The sequence below is a fragment of the Sander vitreus genome, chromosome 24 (assembly GCF_031162955.1).
Source record: "Sander vitreus isolate 19-12246 chromosome 24, sanVit1, whole genome shotgun sequence".
Classification (NCBI taxonomy): Eukaryota; Metazoa; Chordata; class Actinopteri; order Perciformes; family Percidae; genus Sander; species Sander vitreus.
In genome coordinates, this window is record NC_135878.1 from 44,024 (window position 1) to 50,000 (window position 5,977).

The following is a 5,977-nucleotide window of genomic DNA, read 5'->3' on the forward strand; positions in this document are numbered from 1 at the left end:
TCCGGACTTTATCCAGACTTTAAGAAACATTTGACAATAAAAAAGTATAAAAATTAAAATACAAAAACGTTCCCCCAAAGTTATAACACGACTCCTCCAACGTTTTCCTCCAAGAGTTCCTCCAGTTTCTGGAAAAGCAGCAGCAGCTTCCTCTGGCATCGCTCCCTGTTATAGTAAAGTCTTTTCTTACTGTGTTTCTTACTTTCTGTCGGCCTCCTGGTCTTCTTCCTCCCACCAGAAACACTCTTCAAGTTTTTATAATGAGCCGTTTCAACGGGAATTCATCTTCTCATCTGTACTTCCCACCGTCTGTGGCCGGGTTGGTTCAGCGGGTAGAGCAGGCGCACGTATACTGAGAGGCTTATGCCTCGACGAGTCCGACCTGTGATGACTTCCTGCATGTCTTCCCCCTCTGTCTCTCCCCTTTCTCACCTAGCTGTCCTGTCCATTAAAGGCGGAAAAGCCCAAAAAATGATCTTAACACCTTTTAAAAAGTCTTTAACTTTGTGTCAGCGTCCTGCGTTTGTTTTAAGTCTTTTCTGATGTTTTAGTCTCTGTCTGCGTCCTGCGCTGCCTCCTCGCCACCGTGTCTGAAGTCCATGACGGCGAGCAGCGCCTCAGCCTGAGTGGTGTCCACGCTGAGGTGCTCCATGCTCTCGTAGCCCGGCTCGGGCCTCTGCAGCGCAGCAGCGCCGCTCGCCGCCTGCCGCGCCTCCTCCTGCAGCTGCTTGGCAGCAAGCAGGAACGCCGCAGCGCCGTTCGCCTGCAGACTCTGCGTCAGCCGCTCCTGCAGCTGCACGCCCAGCTGCAGCTGCTGCTTGTACGTCTCCGTCAGCGCCCTGAGCACCGACACTTTGTCCCGCTCCTCGCCGCTGACGCGCTCCAGCAGCTCGCCTTTGCGCTCCTCAAGGATGGCGAACAGCAGGTCAAAGCTCTCGCCCAGGCGCCTGCGCTGCAGCTCGCCGTTCTCCTGGATCAGCGCACACGTGTCGTCCATCTGCGCCATCGTGGCCTGAATGCAGGCGTTGGCGGCGGCGAGCAGCTCCACGGCCGAGCGCAGCTCGCCCTTCTGGCTCTGGTACACTGCGTGCAGCGGCGAAACCTCGCAGTCCTTGTGCTGGCCGAACACCTTGCACAGCGAGCAGGTGGGCGTCTGGCAGGTGATGCAGAAGATGTTGATGCGCTCTTCCTCATGCTCTGAGCAACGCGGCTGCTTGGCGTCCGTGTCCTTCAGCGGGGCGTCCTCGCCGTCCGGCCCGTCGCCCGCCTTGCTCTCCTGCTGCTGCTTGTAGATGTCAATGATGTTCTCGACCAGCAGGTTCCTCTGCAGCCCAAACACGCCGTGGCGGTCCAGCACCACCTCGAAGCGGCAGGTAGGGCAGCGGAAGGTCCCGCCAGAGTAGTGGTACGGGTTGCGGGACTCGTAGAGGTCGTTGGCGCAGCTGCGACACAGGTTGTGCTGGCACGGCAAGATGACCACAGGCTTGGTGAACATGTCCAGGCAGATGGGGCAGCTCAGCTGCCGCTCCATGCTCTCCATGGCGCTCAGCGGGCGCACCACCTGACTCGTCTGGATGTCCATTCTTTATCGCGTGGTTGTGCTGGCTCTGTGTAGCTCTCTCTGCGTCTCGCTCAGCGGTTTATTTCAGTCTGCCGCAGTCAGACGCCCCGCAGCCTTTATAGGAGGGAAACCCGAGCCGCCGGCCAGCTGTTTGTCTCTCGCTGATCCGGAAATAGACTTCCCAGCAGCCTTTGCTGCAGCACATGCCTGACTGAGGGTCAGACGCCTCGAGAACAAACTCCAACAACAACATGTTGCATGAACTCTGTTTACATGTTGAGTCTCCTCCACTACGGATCCATTCAATCGTGGAAACATTTCAATAAAAAGAAGCCTGATCCTGATCAAAGCAAAATCAGGACGAGCACCTGAACGCAAACAGACGCTTTGAAATCCAAACTAGTTTGTTGTTTTCACATAAAACTGAAATAGAAAAGCATAAAAAAAGACTTTTAGCAGGTAAACATTGGGTAATGTCTGTATTGATAGAGACAGGTACAGTTCTATTATTGATAGATCTCACATTTGCTGTTTTCACGCTGTTTTCACGCTGTTTTCACACTGTTTTCACGCTGTTTTCACACTGTTTTCACGCTGTTTTCACACTGTTTTCACACTGTTTTCACACTGTTTTCACGCTGTTTTCACACTGTTTTCACGCTGTTTTCACGCTGTTTTCACGCTGTTTTCACGCTGTTTTCACACTGTTTTCACACTGTTTTCACACTGTTTTCACGCTGTTTTCACACTGTTTTCAAACAGTTTTCACACTGTTTTCACACTGTTTTCACACTGTTTTCACACTGTTTTCACACTGTTTTCACACTGTTTTCATACTGTTTTCACGCTGTCTTCGCGCTGTTTTTCAAACAGTTTTCACACTGTTTTCACACTGTTTTCACACTGTTTTCACGCTGTTTTCACACTGTTTTCGTGCTGTTTTTCAAACAGTTTTCACGCTGTTTTCGTGCTGTTTTTCAAACAGTTTTCACGCTGTTTTCGTGCTGTTTTCATGCTGTTTTCACACTGTTTTCACACTGTTTTCGTGCTGTTTTCACGCTTTTCCAATACCGTTTATGACCTTTGCAAGGTAGTTATTCCTCTACTCCTCTATGTATTTCTACACTTGTGTCCTTTGGTTGTGGCTGTTACAGGTTTCTACCCTCGTGTGTATTTATATGTATTTCTTCAATACATCATTTGTTTTTTTTGTGTTCTGTGAAACAACTAAACTAAACAAGCAATATTATTTAGTTTTATTTTGTCATTTCCTTTCCCGTTCGATAACAACAACACAGACGCCAGCGAGAACACCGAGCTGTAATGATCTGGCAGATAAGACGGTAAGACTCGTGAGAAGAAACCGGAGAGCGGAGTGATGTCAACATGTCGTACATGATGTCTGTTTACACGTTGAGTCATTTTTACACAACACTTCTCACACACTCACAAGTGTCACAAAGAAACAGAACGTAAAAAAACTAAACTGGGATAAATAAAAAGCCTTTTAAACATGCAGAGACTGTTTTAAAGAAGCTTAACTCTTCAGTTCACTACGAGATCTGAGCGTTGACCCCAAAATAATCTCATTTCTTTTTCAGATTTGGGCCCGTTTGCCTGCAGTCTGAACGTCAACAATGATTACATTTTTAAAAGCAATTCTGCTTTGAGTGTTGCGTAATTCCAGTTTTGAAAACCATTTCCTGTCTTTTTGGTCCGGCCCAAAACGAGACGGGACGACATTTACTGTGAACCTAAATTGGGCCAGATCAACATTTGCGAGCGGCCGGATTTGGACCGCGGGCCTTGAGTTTGACACGTGTGTTAAGGCATCAGTAGTCTATATATACGACATGTTTGTCTCTGTGTGTGTGTGTGTGTGTGTGTGTGTGTGTGTGTGTCTCTGTGTGTGTGTGTGTGTGTCTCTGTGTATGTATATATGTGTGTGTGTGTGTGTGTGTGTGTGTGTGTGTGTGTGTGTGTGTGTGTGTGTGTCTGTGTGTGTGTGTGTGTGTGTGTGTCTCTGTGTGTGTGTCTCTGTGTGTGTGTGTGTGTGTGTGTCTCTGTGTGTGTGTGTGTGTGTGTGTGTGTGTGTGTGTGTGTGTGTGTGTGTGTGTGTGTGTCTGTGTGTGTGTGTGTGTGTGTCTCTGTGTGTGTGTGTGTGTGTGTGTGTGTGTGTGTCTCTGTGTGTGTGTGTGTGTGTGTGTGTGTGTGTGTGTGTGTGTGTGTGTGTGTGTGTGTCTGTCTGTGTGTGTGTGTGTGTGTGTGTGTGTGTGTGTGTGTCTCTGTGTGTGTGTGTGTGTGTGTGTGTGTCTGTCTCTGTGTGTGTGTGTGTGTGTGTGTGTGTGTGTGTGTGTGTGTGTGTGTGTGTGTGTGTGTGTGTGTGTGTCTCTGTGTGTGTGTGTGTGTGTGTCTCTGTGTGTGTGTGTGTGTGTGTGTGTGTGTGTGTGTGTGTGTGTGTGTGTGTGTGTCTCTGTGTGTGTGTGTGTGTGTGTGTGTGTGTGTGTCTCGTGTGTGTGTGTGTGTGTGTGTGTCTCTGTGTGTGTGTGTGTGTGTGTGTGTGTGTGTGTGTGTCTCTGTGTGTGTGTGTGTGTGTGTGTGTGTGTGTGTGTGTCTCTGTGTGTGTGTGTGTGTGTGTGTGTGTGTGTCTCTGTGTGTGTGTATGTGTGTGTGTGTCTCTGTGTGTGTGTGTGTGTGTGTGTGTGTGTGTGTGTGTGTGTGTGTGTGTGTGTGTGTGTGTGTGTGTGTGTGTGTGTGTGTGTGTGTGTGTGTGTGTGTCTCTGTGTGTGTGTGTGTGTGTGTGTGTGTCTCTGTGTGTGTGTGTGTGTGTGTGTGTCTCTCTGTGTGTGTGTGTGTGTGTCTGTCTCTGTGTGTGTGTGTGTGTGTGGAGAACAGACAGCTGCAGCCTCGTGTTGCAACATGTTAGGAAACATTTGAACTAACAGATATCAGCTGATTACTGACATTAAGACAATTATTTTTTGTATTTACAGGTTTTCTGTAATGTTCTGTTTAAATATGCAAATGAAGCATAATGCTAACTTTTGGTGTTGGAGAAATGGAAGAAAATCAGCGACCAAATAGATTTTTATACATTAGTTTAAAGTGAGTTTCTTGTACATTTTTTAGTACACAGTATGTATTATTTTTTTATTTAAATTTTATGTATTTATAAATCTATATCCCTTTATTCTAATCATTATTTATTAAATGTATAAATATATTATTTAAATGCATATTTTAAATCCTTAATCCTTTGTTGTATCTGTATAATTCAATTATTTTATTATACAATATCCTTTTATTTTAATCAGTTTTATTAGATTAAGTATTTAAAATAATTAAATAAATATAATCATATAATTAATTAATCAGTATAATAATCGTAATAAATAAAATAAAGGCATATAATATTACAAAATAAATACACATGAGTAGGTACAATTTAATTTAAAAAGCCGAGTTAGTGTATTAGATAAAAACATTAAAATTAAAATAATAAAAAGTGTAAACATGTTTGGTTTTAATTTGTTTGTCTTCCGGCGCTCTGCTTGTAGTTCCTGCTGATGTCCACCAGAGGGCGCATTACACCAGACACCAGCAGCTGACAGCTGGAACTCACTCACTGAACTTTTAAAGGTTTTTAACGTTTTATTTTATGAATTATTTAAACATTTTGCCGTTCACAACATCTCAGAGAGAAATATTATACTTTCACTATTACATTACATTTAATATCCAATGTAACGGGGGATCTAGTGTGTGTTCAGCTCTGCTTGTAGTTCCTGCTGATGTCCACCAGAGGGCGCTTTGACAGTTTAATTATTTTAATATATCGATATAATCGATCAATTTAAAGATATTGAATATAATATAGTAGTAACAGTTTAATATCCCCCTTTGAGATGTTGTTAGGGGCAATATGGGTAAATAATTCATAAAATAAAACCTTTAAAAGTTCAGTGAGTGAGTTCCAGCTGTCAGCTGCTGGTGTCTGGTGTAATGGCGCCCTCTGGTGGACATCAGCAGGAACTACAAGCAGAGCTGAACACATTAAAACATGTTTACAGTTTATTCTGACTTCATTTCTTTAATAAAGATTTTGCCATCAGCATCTCCAAAGGGGAATATTACTATATATTAGATTTAACATATTTAAACTGATCGATTATAGGCTAAATAAATAAAGGATAAATGTGTGTTCAGCTCTGCTTGTAGTTCCTGCTGATGTCCACCAGAGGGCGCCATTACACCAGACACCAGCAGCTGACAGCTGGAACTCACTCACTGAACTTTTAAAGGTTTTATTTTGTGAATTATTTAAACATTTTGCCCTTCACAAAATTTCAGAGATGAATATAATACTGTAACTACTATATTAGATTCAATATCTTTGAATTGATCGATTTTATAAAT

General features: G+C 44.2%; 1 pseudogene; it reads right to left on the reverse strand.

The window, feature by feature from the left end:
- Window positions 1-547: 547 nt before the first annotated feature.
- Window positions 548-1,582, reverse strand: LOC144512892 (E3 ubiquitin-protein ligase TRIM63 pseudogene; annotated as a pseudogene).
- Window positions 1,583-5,977: the final 4,395 nt, after the last annotated feature.